This window comes from Rhinoderma darwinii, chromosome 3 (assembly GCF_050947455.1).
Source record: "Rhinoderma darwinii isolate aRhiDar2 chromosome 3, aRhiDar2.hap1, whole genome shotgun sequence".
Lineage (NCBI taxonomy): Eukaryota > Metazoa > Chordata > Amphibia > Anura > Rhinodermatidae > Rhinoderma > Rhinoderma darwinii.
The window spans coordinates 362,700,060-362,718,521 of record NC_134689.1 but is presented as its reverse complement, the minus strand read 5'-3'; the positions used below and the strand labels follow the sequence as shown (position 1 = coordinate 362,718,521).

Genomic DNA, 18,462 nt, shown 5'->3' with positions numbered 1-18,462 from the left:
TTTCCAAATCGGATAAAATCTTAACCGCATGCTTGATTTTTTAAGAAAAGACTAGGTTCCCTTGTATTGTCGTTCTAATTGCACACTAACAGGACATTTCTAATGCAGATGAAGGAAATCTTAATGGAGTGACAAAACCCTTTAAAAACTGAATACCTCTTAATATGTATTGGGACAAGTATCCAGTGAAGAACCTAGTCGAGCACTTTTAATCTTGAACTAAAACATGCTAATGGCTTTACTTTAAACCCTTGGTGACATCTCACATACAATTATGTTGCTGCTGCCAAGGGATTAGCGCATCGTCACATAACAGTACGTAACAGTGATGGAGCCGGCTCAGAAGCTGGGACAAGTACCCAGTGAAGAAGCCAGAAGAGCACTTATAATCTGGAACCATAACATGCCAATGGCTTTACTTTGAGACAGAGGAAAGGCAAACAATACAGATGGGCGTTAAAGCCACAATCCCTGGCTTAGGAGGCCAGTGCCTTATCCATTAGGCAACTGGGACTTGACTTGTTCTATAAGTGGTTGTTTTTCCAAAGCAATCAAACATTCACTTGTGACTGAGTGATCAAGAATGGTTTGTGTTCTACCGTTTGCTTTCTAGATCTGACAAAATCTTAACCACGTGCTTGCTTTTTGTAGACAAAGGAAAGAGGGTCCCTTGTCTTTTCATTATGATCACACACTTACAGGACTCTGCTAATAAAGATGAAGGAAAGCTTATTGGAGGGCCAAAACCTTTAAAAATACCTCTTAATATATATTGGGACAAGTATCCAGTAAAGAAGCAAGTTGAGCACTTTTAATCTGGAACTAAAACATGCCAATGGCTTTTATTTAAGAAAGAGAAAAGGCAAACACCACAGATGGGACTCACCCTTAAAAACGGTATACCTCTTCCATGTATCCCCTTCAATTATGTTTATAGATCATGGGCCATGAGTAAGTTTGCTATTCCACTGGAGGTCTAAATAAAGCACAAGAAGGCAAGAAAGGAGTGCTCCAGGTGAGGCTCGAACTCACAACCTCGGCATTGCTCAACAGTTACTGCTTTATAAGTACCGTGAACTGACCGATTGCGCCACTGGAGCTCTTACTGATGTCTGCACGCGTGTCAGTTTTCCACCGTGTGCTGACCGATTGCACCGCGGGATGAAGTGATTCCTCAAGCGTGTCTGTTTTCCATCAATTTTCAAAAACACGACAGCGTTTAAGATAGCGGTCAGTCAAGATACTGTGAGTAATAAGTCATTTACTTCTCTCTTATTAATATATAAAGAAGCATCAGTCCAGTGGATGAAGCCAGTTGAGCACTTTTAATCAGGAACTAAAACAGCAACAGCTTAACTTTAAGAAAGATGAAAGGTAAACACCCCAGATGGGACTTGAACCCACAATCCCTGGCTTAGGAGGCCAGTGCCTTATCCATTAGGCCACTGGGGCTGTAAATTTGCTCTGCGCCGTGGTTTTTTCTTTCCAAAGCAAGCAAACATTCACATGTGATGAGTGAGCGAGAAAGGTTTGTGTTGTACCGTTTGCTTTCCAAATCGGATAAAATCTTAACCGCATGCTTGATTTTTTAAGAAAAGACTAGGTTCCCTTGTATTGTCGTTCTAATTGCACACTAACAGGACATTTCTAATGCAGATGAAGGAAATCTTAATGGAGTGACAAAACCCTTTAAAAACTGAATACCTCTTAATATGTATTGGGACAAGTATCCAGTGAAGAACCTAGTCGAGCACTTTTAATCTTGAACTAAAACATGCTAATGGCTTTACTTTAAACCCTTGGTGACATCTCACATACAATTATGTTGCTGCTGCCAAGGGATTAGCGCATCGTCACATAACAGTACGTAACAGTGATGGAGCCGGCTCAGAAGCTGGGACAAGTACCCAGTGAAGAAGCCAGAAGAGCACTTATAATCTGGAACCATAACATGCCAATGGCTTTACTTTGAGACAGAGGAAAGGCAAACAATACAGATGGGCGTTAAAGCCACAATCCCTGGCTTAGGAGGCCAGTGCCTTATCCATTAGGCAACTGGGACTTGAATTGTTCTATAAGTGGTTGTTTTTCCAAAGCAATCAAACATTCACTTGTGACTGAGTGATCAAGAATGGTTTGTGTTCTACCGTTTGCTTTCTAGATCTGACAAAATCTTAACCACGTGCTTGCTTTTTGTAGACAAAGGAAAGAGGGTCCCTTGTCTTTTCATTATGATCACACACTTACAGGACTCTGCTAATAAAGATGAAGGAAAGCTTATTGGAGGGCCAAAACCTTTAAAAATACCTCTTAATATATATTGGGACAAGTATCCAGTAAAGAAGCAAGTTGAGCACTTTTAATCTGGAACTAAAACATGCCAATGGCTTTTATTTAAGAAAGAGAAAAGGCAAACACCACAGATGGGACTCACCCTTAAAAACGGTATACCTCTTCCATGTATCCCCTTCAATTATGTTTATAGATCATGGGCCATGAGTAAGTTTGCTATTCCACTGGAGGTCTAAATAAAGCACAAGAAGGCAAGAAAGGAGTGCTCCAGGTGAGGCTCGAACTCACAACCTCGGCATTGCTCAACAGTTACTGCTTTATAAGTACCGTGAACTGACCGATTGCGCCACTGGAGCTCTTACTGATGTCTGCACGCGTGTCAGTTTTCCACCGTGTGCTGACCGATTGCACCGCGGGATGAAGTGATTCCTCAAGCGTGTCTGTTTTCCATCAATTTTCAAAAACACGACAGCGTTTAAGATAGCGGTCAGTCAAGATACTGTGAGTAATAAGTCATTTACTTCTCTCTTATTAATATATAAAGAAGCATCAGTCCAGTGGATGAAGCCAGTTGAGCACTTTTAATCAGGAACTAAAACAGCAACAGCTTAACTTTAAGAAAGATGAAAGGTAAACACCCCAGATGGGACTTGAACCCACAATCCCTGGCTTAGGAGGCCAGTGCCTTATCCATTAGGCCAAGGGCTGTAAATTTGCTCTGCGCCGTGGTTTTTTCTTTCCAAAGCAAGCAAACATTCACATGTGATGAGTGAGCGAGAAAGGTTTGTGTTGTACCGTTTGCTTTCCAAATCGGATAAAATCTTAACCGCATGCTTGTTTTTTTAAGAAAAGACTAGGTTCCCTTGTATTGTCGTTCTAATTGCACACTAACAGGACATTTCTAATGCAGATGAAGGAAATCTTAATGGAGTGACAAAACCCTTTAAAAACTGAATACCTCTTAATATGTATTGAGATAAGTATCCAGTGAAGAACCTAGTCGAGCACTTTTAATCTTGAACTAAAACATGCTAATGGCTTTACTTTAAACCCTTGGTGACATCTCACATACAATTATGTTGCTGCTGCCAAGGGATTAGCGCATCGTCACATAACAGTACGTAACAGTGATGGAGCCGGCCCAGAAGCTGGGACAAGTACCCAGTGAAGAAGCCAGAAGAGCACTTATAATCTGGAACCATAACATGCCAATGGCTTTACTTTGAGACAGAGGAAAGGCAAACAATACAGATGGGCGTTAAAGCCACAATCCCTGGCTTAGGAGGCCAGTGCCTTATCCATTAGGCAACTGGGACTTTACTTTTTCTATAAGTGGTTGTTTTTCCAAAGCAATCAAACATTCACTTGTGACTGAGTGATCGAGAATGGTTTGTGTTCTACCGTTTGCTTTCTAGATCTGACAAAATCTTAACCACGTGATTGCTTTTTGTAGACAAGGGAAAGAGGGTCCCTTGTCTTTTCATTATGATCACACACTTACAGGACTCTGCTAATAAAGATGAAGGAAAGCTTATTGGAGGGCCAAAACCTTTAAAAATACCTCTTAATATATATTGGGACAAGTATCCAGTAAAGAAGCAAGTTGAGCACTTTTAATCTGGAACTAAAACATGCCAATGGCTTTTATTTAAGAAAGAGAAAAGGCAAACACCACAGATGGGACTCACCCTTAAAAACGGTATACCTCTTCCATGTATCCCCTTCAATTATGTTTATAGATCATGGGCCATGAGTAAGTTTGCTATTCCACTGGAGGTCTAAATAAAGCACAAGAAGGCAAGAAAGGAGTGCTCCAGGTGAGGCTCGAACTCACAACCTCGGCATTGCTCAACAGTTACTGCTTTATAAGTACCGTGAACTGACCGATTGCGCCACTGGAGCTCTTACTGAAGTCTGCACGCGTGTCAGTTTTCCACCGTGTGCTGACCGATTGCACCGCGGGATGAAGTGATTCCTCAAGCGTGTCTGTTTTCCATCAATTTTCAAAAACACGACAGCGTTTAAGATAGCGGTCAGTCAAGATACTGTGAGTAATAAGTCATTTACTTCTCTCTTATTAATATATAAAGAAGCATCAGTCCAGTGGATGAAGCCAGTTGAGCACTTTTAATCAGGAACTAAAACAGCAACAGCTTAACTTTAAGAAAGATGAAAGGTAAACACCCCAGATGGGACTTGAACCCACAATCCCTGGCTTAGGAGGCCAGTGCCTTATCCATTAGGCCACTGGGGCTGTAAATTTGCTCTGCACCGTGGTTTTTTCTTTCCAAAGCAAGCAAACATTCACATGTGATGAGTGAGCGAGAAAGGTTTGTGTTGTACCGTTTGCTTTCCAAATCGGATAAAATCTTAACCGCATGCTTGTTTTTTTAAGAAAAGACTAGGTTCCCTTGTATTGTCGTTCTAATTGCACACTAACAGGACATTTCTAATGCAGATGAAGGAAATCTTAATGGAGTGACAAAACCCTTTAAAAACTGAATACCTCTTAATATGTATTGGGACAAGTATCCAGTGAAGAACCTAGTCGAGCACTTTTAATCTTGAACTAAAACATGCTAATGGCTTTACTTTAAACCCTTGGTGACATCTCACATACAATTATGTTGCTGCTGCCAAGGGATTAGCGCATCGTCACATAACAGTACGTAACAGTGATGGAGCCGGCTCAGAAGCTGGGACAAGTACCCAGTGAAGAAGCCAGAAGAGCACTTATAATCTGGAACCATAACATGCCAATGGCTTTACTTTGAGACAGAGGAAAGGCAAACAATACAGATGGGCGTTAAAGCCACAATCCCTGGCTTAGGAGGCCAGTGCCTTATCCATTAGGCAACTGGGGCTTGACTTTTTCTATAAGTGGTTGTTTTTCCAAAGCAATCAAACATTCACTTGTGACTGAGTGATCGAGAATGGTTTGTGTTCTACCGTTTGCTTTCTAGATCTGACAAAATCTTAACCACGTGCTTGCTTTTTGTAGACAAGGGAAAGAGGGTCCCTTGTCTTTTCATTATGATCACACACTTACAGGACTCTGCTAATAAAGATGAAGGAAAGCTTATTGGAGGGCCAAAACCTTTAAAAATACCTCTTAATATATATTGGGACAAGTATCCAGTAAAGAAGCAAGTTGAGCACTTTTAATCTGGAACTAAAACATGCCAATGGCTTTTATTTAAGAAATAGAAAAGGCAAACACCACAGATGGGACTCACCCTTAAAAACGGTATACCTCTTCCATGTATCCCCTTCAATTATGTTTATAGATCATGGGCCATGAGTAAGTTTGCTATTCCACTGGAGGTCTAAATAAAGCACAAGAAGGCAAGAAAGGAGTGCTCCAGGTGAGGCTCGAACTCACAACCTCGGCATTGCTCAACAGTTACTGCTTTATAAGTACCGTGCGCTGACCGATTGCGCCACTGGAGCTCTTACTGATGTCTGCACGCGTGTCCGTTTTCCACCGTGTGCTGACCGATTGCACCGCGGGATGAAGTGATTCCTCAAGCGTGTCTGTTTTCCATCAATTTTCAAAAACACGACAGCGTTTAAGATAGCGGTCAGTCAAGATACTGTGAGTAATAAGTCATTTACTTCTCTCTTATTAATATATAAAGAAGCATCAGTCCAGTGGATGAAGCCAGTTGAGCACTTTTAATCAGGAACTAAAACAGCAACAGCTTAACTTCAAGAAAGATGAAAGGTAAACACCCCAGATGGGACTTGAACCCACAATCCCTGGCCTAGGAGGCCAGTGCCTTATCCATTAGGCCACTGGGGCTGTAAACTTGCTCTGCGCCGTGGTTTTTTCTTTCCAAAGCAAGCAAACATTCACATGTGATGAGTGAGCGAGAAAGGTTTGTGTTGTACCGTTTGCTTTCCAAATCGGATAAAATCTTAACCGCATGCTTGATTTTTTAAGAAAAGACTAGGTTCCCTTGTATTGTGGTTCTAATTGCACACTAACAGGACATTTCTAATGCAGATGAAGGAAATCTTAATGGAGTGACAAAACCCTTTAAAAACTGAATACCTCTTAATATGTATTGGGACAAGTATCCAGTGAAGAACCTAGTCGAGCACTTTTAATCTTGAACTAAAACATGCTAATGGCTTTACTTTAAACCCTTGGTGACATCTCACATACAATTATGTTGCTGCTGCCAAGGGATTAGCGCATTGTCACATAACAGTACGTAACAGTGATGGAGCCGGCTCAGAAGCTGGGACAAGTACCCAGTGAAGAAGCCAGAAGAGCACTTATAATCTGGAACCATAACATGCCAATGGCTTTACTTTGAGACAGAGGAAAGGCAAACAATACAGATGGGCGTTAAAGCCACAATCCCTGGCTTAGGAGGCCAGTGCCTTATCCATTAGGCAACTGGGGCTTGACTTTTTCTATAAGTGGTCGTTTTTTCAAAGCAATCAAACATTCACTTGTGACTGAGTGATCGAGAATGGTTTGTGTTCTACCGTTTGCTTTCTAGATCTGACAAAATCTTAACCACGTGCTTGCTTTTTGTAGACAAGGGAAAGAGGGTCCCTTGTCTTTTCATTATGATCACACACTTACAGGACTCTGCTAATAAAGATGAAGGAAAGCTTATTGGAGGGCCAAAACCTTTAAAAATACCTCTTAATATATATTGGGACAAATATCCAGTAAAGAAGCAAGTTGAGCACTTTTAATCTGGAACTAAAACATGCCAATGGCTTTTATTTAAGAAATAGAAAAGGCAAACACCACAGATGGGACTCACCCTTTAAAACGGTATACCTCTTCCATGTATCCCCTTCAATTATGTTTATAGATCATGGGCCATGAGTAAGTTTGCTATTCCACTGGAGGTCTAAATAAAGCACAAGAAGGCAAGAAAGGAGTGCTCCAGGTGAGGCTCGAACTCACAACCTCGGCATTGCTCAACAGTTACTGCTTTATAAGTACCGTGCGCTGACCGATTGCGCCACTGGAGCTCTTACAAATGTCTGCACGCGTGTCCGTTTTCCACCGTGTGCTGACCGATTGCACCGCGGGATGAAGTGATTCCTCAAGCGTGTCTGTTTTCCATCAATTTTCAAAAACACGACAGCGTTTAAGATAGCGGTCAGTCAAGATACTGTGAGTAATAAGTCATTTACTTCTCTCTTATTAATATATAAAGAAGCATCAGTCCAGTGGATGAAGCCAGTTGAGCACTTTTAATCAGGAACTAAAACAGCAACAGCTTAACTTTAAGAAAGATGAAAGGTAAACACCCCAGATGGGACTTGAACCCACAATCCCTGGCTTAGGAGGCCAGTGCCTTATCCATTAGGCCACTGGGGATGTAAATTTGCTCTGCGCCGTGGTTTTTTCTTTCCAAAGCAAGCAAACATTCACATGTGATGAGTGAGCGAGAAAGGTTTGTGTTGTACCGTTTGCTTTCCAAATCGGATAAAATCTTAACCGCATGCTTGTTTTTTTAAGAAAAGACTAGGTTCCCTTGTATTGTCGTTCTAATTGCACACTAACAGGACATTTCTAATGCAGATGAAGGAAATCTTAACGGAGTGACAAAACCCTTTAAAAACTGAATACCTCTTAATATGTATTGGGACAAGTATCCAGTGAAGAACCTAGTCGAGCACTTTTAATCTTGAATTAAAACATGCTAATGGCTTTACTTTAAACCCTTGGCGACATCTCATATACAGTTATGTTGCTGCTGCCAAGGGATTAGCGCATCGTCACATAACAGTACGTAACAGTGATGGAGCCGGCCCAGAAGCTGGGACAAGTACCCAGTGAAGATGCCAGAAGAGCACTTATAATCTGGAACCATAACATGCCAATGGCTTTACTTTGAGACAGAGGAAAGGCAAACAATACAGATGGGCGTTAAAGCCACAATCCCTGGCTTAGGAGGCCAGTGCCTTATCCATTAGGCAACTGGGGCTTGACCTTTTCTATAAGTGGTTGTTTTTTCAAAGCAATCAAACATTCACTTGTGACTGAGTGATCGAGAATGGTTTGTGTTCTACCGTTTGCTTTCTAGATCTGACAAAATCTTAACCACGTGCTTGCTTTTTGTAGACAAGGGAAAGAGGGTCCCTTGTCTTTTCATTATGATCACACACTTACAGGACTCTGCTAATAAAGATGAAGGAAAGCTTATTGGAGGGCCAAAACCTTTAAAAATACCTCTTAATATATATTGGGACAAGTATCCAGTAAAGAAGCAAGTTGAGCACTTTTAATCTGGAACTAAAACATGCCAATGGCTTTTATTTAAGAAATAGAAAAGGCAAACACCACAGATGGGACTCACCCTTAAAAACGGTATACCTCTTCCATGTATCCCCTTCAATTATGTTTATAGATCATGGGCCATGAGTAAGTTTGCTATTCCACTGGAGGTCTAAATAAAGCACAAGAAGGCAAGAAAGGAGTGCTCCAGGTGAGGCTCGAACTCACAACCTCGGCATTGCTCAACAGTTACTGCTTTATAAGTACCGTGCGCTGACCGATTGCGCCACTGGAGCTCTTACTAATGTCTGCACGCGTGTCCGTTTTCCACCGTGTGCTGACCGATTGCACCGCGGGATGAAGTGATTCCTCAAGCGTGTCTGTTTTCCATCAATTTTCAAAAACACGACAGCGTTTAAGATAGCGGTCAGTCAAGATACTGTGAGTAATAAGTCATTTACTTCTCTCTTATTAATATATAAAGAAGCATCAGTCCAGTGGATGAAGCCAGTTGAGCACTTTTAATCAGGAACTAAAACAGCAACAGCTTAACTTTAAGAAAGATGAAAGGTAAACACCCCAGATGGGACTTGAACCCACAATCCCTGGCTTAGGAGGCCAGTGCCTTATCCATTAGGCCACTGGGGCTGTAAATTTGCTCTGCGTCGTGGTTTTTTCTTTCCAAAGCAAGCAAACATTCACATGTGATGAGTGAGCGAGAAAGGTTTGTGTTGTACCGTTTGCTTTCCAAATCGGATAAAATCTTAACCGCATGCTTGTTTTTTTAAGAAAAGACTAGGTTCCCTTGTATTGTCGTTCTAATTGCACACTAACAGGACATTTCTAATGCAGATGAAGGAAATCTTAACGGAGTGACAAAACCCTTTAAAAACTGAATACCTCTTAATATGTATTGGGACAAGTATCCAGTGAAGAACCTAGTCGAGCACTTTTAATCTTGAATTAAAACATGCTAATGGCTTTACTTTAAACCCTTGGCGACATCTCATATACAGTTATGTTGCTGCTGCCAAGGGATTAGCGCATCGTCACATAACAGTACGTAACAGTGATGGAGCCGGCCCAGAAGCTGGGACAAGTACCCAGTGAAGATGCCAGAAGAGCACTTATAATCTGGAACCATAACATGCCAATGGCTTTACTTTGAGACAGAGGAAAGGCAAACAATACAGATGGGCGTTAAAGCCACAATCCCTGGCTTAGGAGGCCAGTGCCTTATCCATTAGGCAACTGGGGCTTGACCTTTTCTATAAGTGGTTGTTTTTTCAAAGCAATCAAACATTCACTTGTGACTGAGTGATCGAGAATGGTTTGTGTTCTACCGTTTGCTTTCTAGATCTGACAAAATCTTAACCACGTGCTTGCTTTTTGTAGACAAGGGAAAGAGGGTCCCTTGTCTTTTCATTATGATCACACACTTACAGGACTCTGCTAATAAAGATGAAGGAAAGCTTATTGGAGGGCCAAAACCTTTAAAAATACCTCTTAATATATATTGGGACAAGTATCCAGTAAAGAAGCAAGTTGAGCACTTTTAATCTGGAACTAAAACATGCCAATGGCTTTTATTTAAGAAATAGAAAAGGCAAACACCACAGATGGGACTCACCCTTAAAAACGGTATACCTCTTCCATGTATCCCCTTCAATTATGTTTATAGATCATGGGCCATGAGTAAGTTTGCTATTCCACTGGAGGTCTAAATAAAGCACAAGAAGGCAAGAAAGGAGTGCTCCAGGTGAGGCTCGAACTCACAACCTCGTCATTACTCAACAGTTACTGCTTTATAAGTACCGTGCGCTGACCGATTGCGCCATTGGAGCTCTTACTGATGTCTGCACGCGTGTCCGTTTTCCACCGTATGCTGATCGATTGCACCGCGGGATGAAGTGATTCCTCAAGCGTGTCTGTTTTCCATCAATTTTCAAAAACACGACAGCGTTTAAGATAGCGGTCAGTCAAGATACTGTGAGTAATAAGTCATTTACTTCTCTCTTATTAATATATAAAGAAGCATCAGTCCAGTGGATGAAGCCAGTTGAGCACTTTTAATCAGGAACTAAAACAGCAACAGCTTAACTTTAAGAAAGAAGAAAGGTAAACACCCCAGATGGGACTTGAACCCACAATCCCTGGCTTAGGAGGCCAGTGCCTTATCCATTAGGCCACTAGGGCTGTAAACTTGGTCTGTGCCGTGGTTTTTTCTTTCCAAAGCAAGCAAACATTCACATGTGATGAGTGAGCGAGAAAGGTTTGTGTTGTACCGTTTGCTTTCCAAATCGGATAAAATCTTAACCGCATGCTTGTTTTTTTAAGAAAAGACTAGGTTCCCTTGTATTGTCGTTCTAATTGCACACTAACAGGACATTTCTAATGCAGATGAAGGAAATCTTAATGGAGTGACAAAACCCTTTAAAAACGGAATACCTCTTAATATGTATTGGGACAAGTATCCAGTGAAGAACCTAGTCGAGCACTTTTAATCTTGAATTAAAACATGCTAATGGCTTTACTTTAAACCCTTGGCGACATCTCATATACAGTTATGTTGCTGCTGCCAAGGGATTAGCGCATCGTCACATAACAGTACGTAACAGTAATGGAGCCGGCCCAGAAGCTGGGACAAGTACCCAGTGAAGAAGCCAGAAGAGCACTTATAATCTGGAACCATAACATGCCAATGGCTTTACTTTGAGACAGAGGAAAGGCAAACAATACAGATGGGCGTTAAAGCCACAATCCCTGGCTTAGGAGGCCAGTGCCTTATCCATTAGGCAACTGGGACTTGACTTTTTCTATAAGTGGTTGTTTTTCCAAAGCAATCAAACATTCACTTGTGACTGAGTGATCGAGAATGGTTTGTGTTCTACCGTTTGCTTTCTAGATCTGACAAAATCTTAACCACGTGCTTGCTTTTTGTAGACAAGGGAAAGAGGGTCCCTTGTCTTTTCATTATGATCACACACTTACAGGACTCTGCTAATAAAGATGAAGGAAAGCTTATTGGAGGGCCAAAACCTTTAAAAATACCTCTTAATATATATTGGGACAAGTATCCAGTAAAGAAGCAAGTTGAGCACTTTTAATCTGGAACTAAAACATGCCAATGGCTTTTATTTAAGAAAGAGAAAAGGCAAACACCACAGATGGGACTCACCCTTAAAAACGGTATACCTCTTCCATGTATCCCCTTCAATTATGTTTATAGATCATGGGCCATGAGTAAGTTTGCTATTCCACTGGAGGTCTAAATAAAGCACAAGAAGGCAAGAAAGGAGTGCTCCAGGTGAGGCTCGAACTCACAACCTCGGCATTGCTCAACAGTTACTGCTTTATAAGTACTGTGAACTGACCGATTGCGCCACTGGAGCGCTTTTTGACGTCTGCACGCGTGTCCGTTTTCCACCGTGTGCTGACCGATTGCACCGCGGGATGAAGTGATTCCTCAAGCGTGTCTGTTTTCCATCAATTTTCAAAAACACGACAGCGTTTAAGATAGCGGTCAGTCAAGATACTGTGAGTAATAAGTCATTTACTTCTCTCTTATTAATATATAAAGAAGCATCAGTCCAGTGGATGAAGCCAGTTGAGCACTTTTAATCAGGAACTAAAACAGCAACAGCTTAACTTTAAGAAAGATGAAAGGTAAACACCCCAGATGGGACTTGAACCCACAATCCCTGGCTTAGGAGGCCAGTGCCTTATCCATTAGGCCACTGGGGCTGTAAATTTGCTCTGCGCCATGGTTTTTTCTTTCCAAAGCAAGCAAACATTCACATGTGATGAGTGAGCGAGAAAGGTTTGTGTTGTACCGTTTGCTTTCCAAATCGGATAAAATCTTAACCGCATGCTTGTTTTTTTAAGAAAAGACTAGGTTCCCTTGTATTGTCGTTCTAATTGCACACTAACAGGACATTTCTAATGCAGATGAAGGAAATCTTAATGGAGTGACAAAACCCTTTAAAAACTGAATACCTCTTAATATGTATTGGGACAAGTATCCAGTGAAGAACCTAGTCGAGCACTTTTAATCTTGAATTAAAACATGCTAATGGCTTTACTTTAAACCCTTGGCGACATCTCATATACAGTTATGTTGCTGCTGCCAAGGGATTAGCGCATCGTCACATAACAGTACGTAACAGTGATGGAGCCGGCCCAGAAGCTGGGACAAGTACCCAGTGAAGATGCCAGAAGAGCACTTATAATCTGGAACCATAACATGCCAATGGCTTTACTTTGAGACAGAGGAAAGGCAAACAATACAGATGGGCGTTAAAGCCACAATCCCTGGCTTAGGAGGCCAGTGCCTTATCCATTAGGCAACTGGGACTTGACTTTTTCTATAAGTGGTTGTTTTTCCAAAGCAATCAAACATTCACTTGTGACTGAGTGATCGAGAATGGTTTGTGTTCTACCGTTTGCTTTCTAGATCTGACAAAATCTTAACCACGTGCTTGCTTTTTGTAGACAAGGGAAAGAGGGTCCCTTGTCTTTTCATTATGATCACACACTTACAGGACTCTGCTAATAAAGATGAAGGAAAGCTTATTGGAGGGCCAAAACCTTTAAAAATACCTCTTAATATATATTGGGACAAGTATCCAGTAAAGAAGCAAGTTGAGCACTTTTAATCTGGAACTAAAACATGCCAATGGCTTTTATTTAAGAAAGAGAAAAGGCAAACACCACAGATGGGACTCACCCTTAAAAACGGTATACCTCTTCCATGTATCCCCTTCAATTATGTTTATAGATCATGGGCCATGAGTAAGTTTGCTATTCCACTGGAGGTCTAAATAAAGCACAAGAAGGCAAAAAAGGAGTGCTCCAGGTGAGGCTCGAACTCACAACCTCGGCATTGCTCAACAGTTACTGCTTTATAAGTACTGTGAACTGACCGATTGCGCCACTGGAGCGCTTTTTGACGTCTGCACGCGTGTCCGTTTTCCACCGTGTGCTGACCGATTGCACCGCGGGATGAAGTGATTCCTCAAGCGTGTCTGTTTTCCATCAATTTTCAAAAACACGACAGCGTTTAAGATAGCGGTCAGTCAAGATACTGTGAGTAATAAGTCATTTACTTCTCTCTTATTAATATATAAAGAAGCATCAGTCCAGTGGATGAAGCCAGTTGAGCACTTTTAATCAGGAACTAAAACAGCAACAGGTTAACTTTAAGAAAGATGAAAGGTAAACACCCCAGATGGGACTTGAACCCACAATCCCTGGCTTAGGAGGCCAGTGCCTTATCCATTAGGCCACTGGGGCTGTAAATTTGCTCTGCGCCGTGGTTTTTTCTTTCCAAAGCAAGCAAACATTCACATGTGATGAGTGAGCGAGAAAGGTTTGTGTTGTACCGTTTGCTTTCCAAATCGGATAAAATCTTAACCGCATGCTTGTTTTTTTAAGAAAAGACTAGGTTCCCTTGTATTGTCGTTCTAATTGCACACTAACAGGACATTTCTAATGCAGATGAAGGAAATCTTAATGGAGTGACAAAACCCTTTAAAAACTGAATACCTCTTAATATGTATTGGGACAAGTATCCAGTGAAGAACCTAGTCGAGCACTTTTAATCTTGAACTAAAACATGCTAATGGCTTTACTTTAAACCCTTGGTGACATCTCACATACAATTATGTTGCTGCTGCCAAGGGATTAGCGCATCGTCACATAACAGTACGTAACAGTGATGGAGCCGGCTCAGAAGCTGGGACAAGTACCCAGTGAAGAAGCCAGAAGAGCACTTATAATCTGGAACCATAACATGCCAATGGCTTTACTTTGAGACAGAGGAAAGGCAAACAATACAGATGGGCGTTAAAGCCACAATCCCTGGCTTAGGAGGCCAGTGCCTTATCCATTAGGCAACTGGGACTTGACTTTTTCTATAAGTGGTTGTTTTTCCAAAGCAATCAAACATTCACTTGTGACTGAGTGATCGAGAATGGTTTGTGTTCTACCGTTTGCTTTCTAGATCTGACAAAATCTTAACCACGTGCTTGCTTTTTGTAGACAAGGGAAAGAGGGTCCCTTGTCTTTTCATTATGATCACACACTTACAGGACTCTGCTAATAAAGATGAAGGAAAGCTTATTGGAGGGCCAAAACCTTTAAAAATACCTCTTAATATATATTGGGACAAGTATCCAGTAAAGAAGCAAGTTGAGCACTTTTAATCTGGAACTAAAACATGCCAATGGCTTTTATTTAAGAAAGAGAAAAGGCAAACACCACAGATGGGACTCACCCTTAAAAACGGTATACCTCTTCCATGTATCCCCTTCAATTATGTTTATAGATCATGGGCCATGAGTAAGTTTGCTATTCCACTGCAGGTCTAAATAAAGCACAAGAAGGCAAGAAAGGAGTGCTCCAGGTGAGGCTCGAACTCACAACCTCGGCATTGCTCAACAGTTACTGCTTTATAAGTACCGTGAACTGACCGATTGCGCCACTGGAGCTCTTTTTGACGTCTGCACGCGTGTCCGTTTTCCACCGTGTGCTGACCGATTGCACCGCGGGATGAAGTGATTCCTCAAGCGTGTCTGTTTTCCATCAATTTTCAAAAACACGACAGCGTTTAAGATAGCGGTCAGTCAAGATACTGTGAGTAATACGTCATTTACTTCTCTCTTATTAATATATAAAGAAGCATCAGTCCAGTGGATGATGCCAGTTGAGCACTTTTAATCAGGAACTAAAACAGCAACAGCTTAACTTTAAGAAAGATGAAAGGTAAACACCCCAGATGGGACTTGAACCCACAATCCCTGGCTTAGGAGGCCAGTGCCTTATCCATTAGGCCACTGGGGCTGTAAATTTGCGCTGCGCCGTGGTTTTTTCTTTCCAAAGCAAGCAAACATTCACATGTGATGAGTGAGCGAGAAAGGTTTGTGTTGTACCATTTGCTTTCCAAATCGGATAAAATCTTAACCGCATGCTTGTTTTTTTAAGAAAAGACTAGGTTCCCTTGTATTGTCGTTCTAATTGCACACTAACAGGACATTTCTAATGCAGATGAAGGAAATCTTAATGGAGTGACAAAACCCTTTAAAAACTGAATACCTCTTAATATGTATTGGGACAAGTATCCAGTGAAGAACCTAGTCGAGCACTTTTAATCTTGAATTAAAACATGCTAATGGCTTTACTTTAAACCCTTGGCGAAATCTCATATACAGTTATGTTGCTGCTGCCAAGGGATTAGCGCATCGTCACATAACAGTACGTAACAGTGATGGAGCCGGCCCAGAAGCTGGGACAAGTACCCAGTGAAGATGCCAGAAGAGCACTTATAATCTGGAACCATAACATGCCAATGGCTTTACTTTGAGACAGAGGAAAGGCAAACAATACAGATGGGCGTTAAAGCCACAATCCCTGGCTTAGGAGGCCAGTGCCTTATCCATTAGGCAACTGGGACTTGACTTTTTCTATAAGTGGTTGTTTTTCCAAAGCAATCAAACATTCACTTGTGACTGAGTGATCGAGAATGGTTTGTGTTCTACCGTTTGCTTTCTAGATCTGACAAAATCTTAACCACGTGCTTGCTTTTTGTAGACAAGGGAAAGAGTGTCCCTTGTCTTTTCATTATGATCACACACTTACAGGACTCTGCTAATAAAGATGAAGGAAAGCTTATTGGAGGGCCAAAACCTTTAAAAATACCTCTTAATATATATTGGGACAAGTATCCAGTAAAGAAGCAAGTTGAGCACTTTTAATCTGGAACTAAAACATGCCAATGGCTTTTATTTAAGAAATAGAAAAGGCAAACACCACAGATGGGACTCACCCTTAAAAACGGTATACCTCTTCCATGTATCCCCTTCAATTATGTTTATAGATCATGGGCCATGAGTAAGTTTGCTATTCCACTGGAGGTCTAAATAAAGCACAAGAAGGCAAGAAAGGAGTGCTCCAGGTGAGGCTCGAACTCACAACCTCGTCATTACTCAACAGTTACTGCTTTATAAGTACCGTGCGCTGACCGATTGCGCCACTGGAGCTCTTACTGATGTCTGCACGCGTGTCCGTTTTCCACCGTGTGCTGACCGATTGCACCGCGGGATGAAGTGATTCCTCAAGCGTGTCTGTTTTCCATCAATTTTCAAAAACACGACAGCGTTTAAGATAGCGGTCAGTCAAGATACTGTGAGTAATAAGTCATTTACTTCTCTCTTATTAATATATAAAGAAGCATCAGTCCAGTGGATGAAGCCAGTTGAGCACTTTTAATCAGGAACTAAAACAGCAACAGCTTAACTTTAAGAAAGATGAAAGATAAACACCCCAGATAGGACTCGAACCCACAATCCCTGGCTTAGGAGGCCAGTGTCTTATCCATTAGGGCACTGGGGCTGTAAATTTGCCCTGCGCCGTGGTTGTTTCTTTCCAAAGCAAGCAAACATTCACATGTGACGAGTGAGCGAGAAAGGTTTGTGTTGTACCGTTTGCTTTCCAAATCGGATAAAATCTTAACCGCATGCTTGTTTTTTTAAGAAAAGACTAGGTTCCCTTGTATTGTCGTTCTAATTGCACACTAACAGGACATTTCTAATGCAGATGAAGGAAATCTTAATGGAGTGACAAAACCCTTTAAAAACTGAATACCTCTTAATATGTATTGGGACAAGTATCCAGTGAAGAACCTAGTCGAGCACTTTTAATCTTGAACTAAAACATGCTAATGGCTTTACTTTAAACCCTTGGTGACATCTCACATACAATTATGTTGCTGCTGCCAAGGGATTAGCGCATCGTCACATAACAGTACGTAACAGTGATGGAGCCGGCTCAGAAGCTGGGACAAGTACCCAGTGAAGAAGCCAGAAGAGCACTTATAATCTGGAACCATAACATGCCAATGGCTTTACTTTGAGACAGAGGAAAGGCAAACAATACAGATGGGCGTTAAAGCCACAATCCCTGGCTTAGGAGGCCAGTGCCTTATCCATTAGGCAACTGGGACTTGACTTTTTCTATAAGTGGTTGTTTTTCCAAAGCAATCAAACATTCACTTGTGACTGAGTGATCGAGAATGGTTTGTGTTCTACCGTTTGCTTTCTAGATCTGACAAAATCTTAACCACGTGCTTGCTTTTTGTAGACAAGGGAAAGAGGGTCCCTTGTCTTTTCATTATGATCACACACTTACAGGACTCTGCTAATAAAGATGAAGGAAAGCTTATTGGAGGGCCAAAACCTTTAAAAATACCTCTTAATATATATTGGGACAAGTATCCAGTAAAGAAGCAAGTTGAGCACTTTTAATCTGGAACTAAAACATGCCAATGGCTTTTATTTAAGAAATAGAAAAGGCAAACACCACAGATGGGACTCACCCTTAAAAACGGTATACCTCTTCCATGTATCCCCTTCAATTATGTTTATAGATCATGGGCCATGAGTAAGTTTGCTATTCCACTGGAGGTCTAAATAAAGCACAAGAAGGCAAGAAAGGAGTGCTCCAGGTGAGGCTCGAACTCACAACCTCGGCATTGCTCAACAGTTACTGCTTTATAAGTACCGTGCGCTGACCGATTGCGCCACTGGAGCTCTTACTGATGTCTGCACGCGTGTCCGTTTTCCACCGTGTGCTGACCGATTGCACCGCGGGATGAAGTGATTCCTCAAGCGTGTCTGTTTTCCATCAATTTTCAAAAACACGACAGCGTTTAAGATAGCGGTCAGTCAAGATACTGTGAGTAATAAGTCATTTACTTCTCTCTTATTAATATATAAAGAAGCATCAGTCCAGTGGATGAAGCCAGTTGAGCACTTTTAATCAGGAACTAAAACAGCAACAGCTTAACTTTAAGAAAGAAGAAAGGTAAACACCCCAGAAGGGACTTGGGCCCACAATCCCTGGCTTAGGAGGCCAGTGCCTTTTCC

General features: G+C 41.6%; 19 non-coding genes across 19 annotated transcripts; all 19 read right to left on the bottom strand.

Moving 5' to 3' along the window:
* Positions 1 to 1,007: 1,007 nt before the first annotated feature.
* On the bottom strand, positions 1,008 to 1,100 carry TRNAI-UAU (transfer RNA isoleucine (anticodon UAU)). Its single transcript is given in 2 exon segments — positions 1,008 to 1,043; positions 1,063 to 1,100. It is a non-coding gene; the product is annotated as a tRNA-Ile (tRNA).
* A 279-nt stretch (positions 1,101 to 1,379) lies between these two features.
* TRNAR-CCU (transfer RNA arginine (anticodon CCU)) lies at positions 1,380 to 1,452 on the bottom strand. The gene has a single exon. It is a non-coding gene; the product is annotated as a tRNA-Arg (tRNA).
* A 1,103-nt stretch (positions 1,453 to 2,555) lies between these two features.
* On the bottom strand, positions 2,556 to 2,648 carry TRNAI-UAU (transfer RNA isoleucine (anticodon UAU)). The gene is given in 2 exon segments: positions 2,556 to 2,591; positions 2,611 to 2,648. It is a non-coding gene; the product is annotated as a tRNA-Ile (tRNA).
* Positions 2,649 to 4,101: 1,453 nt separating this feature from the next.
* On the bottom strand, positions 4,102 to 4,194 carry TRNAI-UAU (transfer RNA isoleucine (anticodon UAU)). The gene is given in 2 exon segments: positions 4,102 to 4,137; positions 4,157 to 4,194. It is a non-coding gene; the product is annotated as a tRNA-Ile (tRNA).
* A 279-nt stretch (positions 4,195 to 4,473) lies between these two features.
* On the bottom strand, positions 4,474 to 4,546 carry TRNAR-CCU (transfer RNA arginine (anticodon CCU)). The gene has a single exon. It is a non-coding gene; the product is annotated as a tRNA-Arg (tRNA).
* Positions 4,547 to 5,649: 1,103 nt separating this feature from the next.
* TRNAI-UAU (transfer RNA isoleucine (anticodon UAU)) lies at positions 5,650 to 5,742 on the bottom strand. The gene is given in 2 exon segments: positions 5,650 to 5,685; positions 5,705 to 5,742. It is a non-coding gene; the product is annotated as a tRNA-Ile (tRNA).
* Positions 5,743 to 6,021: 279 nt separating this feature from the next.
* TRNAR-CCU (transfer RNA arginine (anticodon CCU)) lies at positions 6,022 to 6,094 on the bottom strand. Its single transcript has one exon. It is a non-coding gene; the product is annotated as a tRNA-Arg (tRNA).
* Positions 6,095 to 7,197: 1,103 nt separating this feature from the next.
* Positions 7,198 to 7,290, bottom strand: TRNAI-UAU (transfer RNA isoleucine (anticodon UAU)). Its single transcript is given in 2 exon segments — positions 7,198 to 7,233; positions 7,253 to 7,290. It is a non-coding gene; the product is annotated as a tRNA-Ile (tRNA).
* A 279-nt stretch (positions 7,291 to 7,569) lies between these two features.
* Positions 7,570 to 7,642, bottom strand: TRNAR-CCU (transfer RNA arginine (anticodon CCU)). Its single transcript has one exon. It is a non-coding gene; the product is annotated as a tRNA-Arg (tRNA).
* A 1,103-nt stretch (positions 7,643 to 8,745) lies between these two features.
* On the bottom strand, positions 8,746 to 8,838 carry TRNAI-UAU (transfer RNA isoleucine (anticodon UAU)). Its single transcript is given in 2 exon segments — positions 8,746 to 8,781; positions 8,801 to 8,838. It is a non-coding gene; the product is annotated as a tRNA-Ile (tRNA).
* Positions 8,839 to 9,117: 279 nt separating this feature from the next.
* On the bottom strand, positions 9,118 to 9,190 carry TRNAR-CCU (transfer RNA arginine (anticodon CCU)). The gene has a single exon. It is a non-coding gene; the product is annotated as a tRNA-Arg (tRNA).
* Positions 9,191 to 10,293: 1,103 nt separating this feature from the next.
* TRNAI-UAU (transfer RNA isoleucine (anticodon UAU)) lies at positions 10,294 to 10,386 on the bottom strand. Its single transcript is given in 2 exon segments — positions 10,294 to 10,329; positions 10,349 to 10,386. It is a non-coding gene; the product is annotated as a tRNA-Ile (tRNA).
* A 279-nt stretch (positions 10,387 to 10,665) lies between these two features.
* Positions 10,666 to 10,738, bottom strand: TRNAR-CCU (transfer RNA arginine (anticodon CCU)). Its single transcript has one exon. It is a non-coding gene; the product is annotated as a tRNA-Arg (tRNA).
* A 1,475-nt stretch (positions 10,739 to 12,213) lies between these two features.
* On the bottom strand, positions 12,214 to 12,286 carry TRNAR-CCU (transfer RNA arginine (anticodon CCU)). Its single transcript has one exon. It is a non-coding gene; the product is annotated as a tRNA-Arg (tRNA).
* A 1,475-nt stretch (positions 12,287 to 13,761) lies between these two features.
* Positions 13,762 to 13,834, bottom strand: TRNAR-CCU (transfer RNA arginine (anticodon CCU)). Its single transcript has one exon. It is a non-coding gene; the product is annotated as a tRNA-Arg (tRNA).
* Positions 13,835 to 14,937: 1,103 nt separating this feature from the next.
* Positions 14,938 to 15,030, bottom strand: TRNAI-UAU (transfer RNA isoleucine (anticodon UAU)). Its single transcript is given in 2 exon segments — positions 14,938 to 14,973; positions 14,993 to 15,030. It is a non-coding gene; the product is annotated as a tRNA-Ile (tRNA).
* Positions 15,031 to 15,309: 279 nt separating this feature from the next.
* Positions 15,310 to 15,382, bottom strand: TRNAR-CCU (transfer RNA arginine (anticodon CCU)). The gene has a single exon. It is a non-coding gene; the product is annotated as a tRNA-Arg (tRNA).
* Positions 15,383 to 16,485: 1,103 nt separating this feature from the next.
* On the bottom strand, positions 16,486 to 16,578 carry TRNAI-UAU (transfer RNA isoleucine (anticodon UAU)). Its single transcript is given in 2 exon segments — positions 16,486 to 16,521; positions 16,541 to 16,578. It is a non-coding gene; the product is annotated as a tRNA-Ile (tRNA).
* A 1,455-nt stretch (positions 16,579 to 18,033) lies between these two features.
* Positions 18,034 to 18,126, bottom strand: TRNAI-UAU (transfer RNA isoleucine (anticodon UAU)). The gene is given in 2 exon segments: positions 18,034 to 18,069; positions 18,089 to 18,126. It is a non-coding gene; the product is annotated as a tRNA-Ile (tRNA).
* Positions 18,127 to 18,462: the final 336 nt, after the last annotated feature.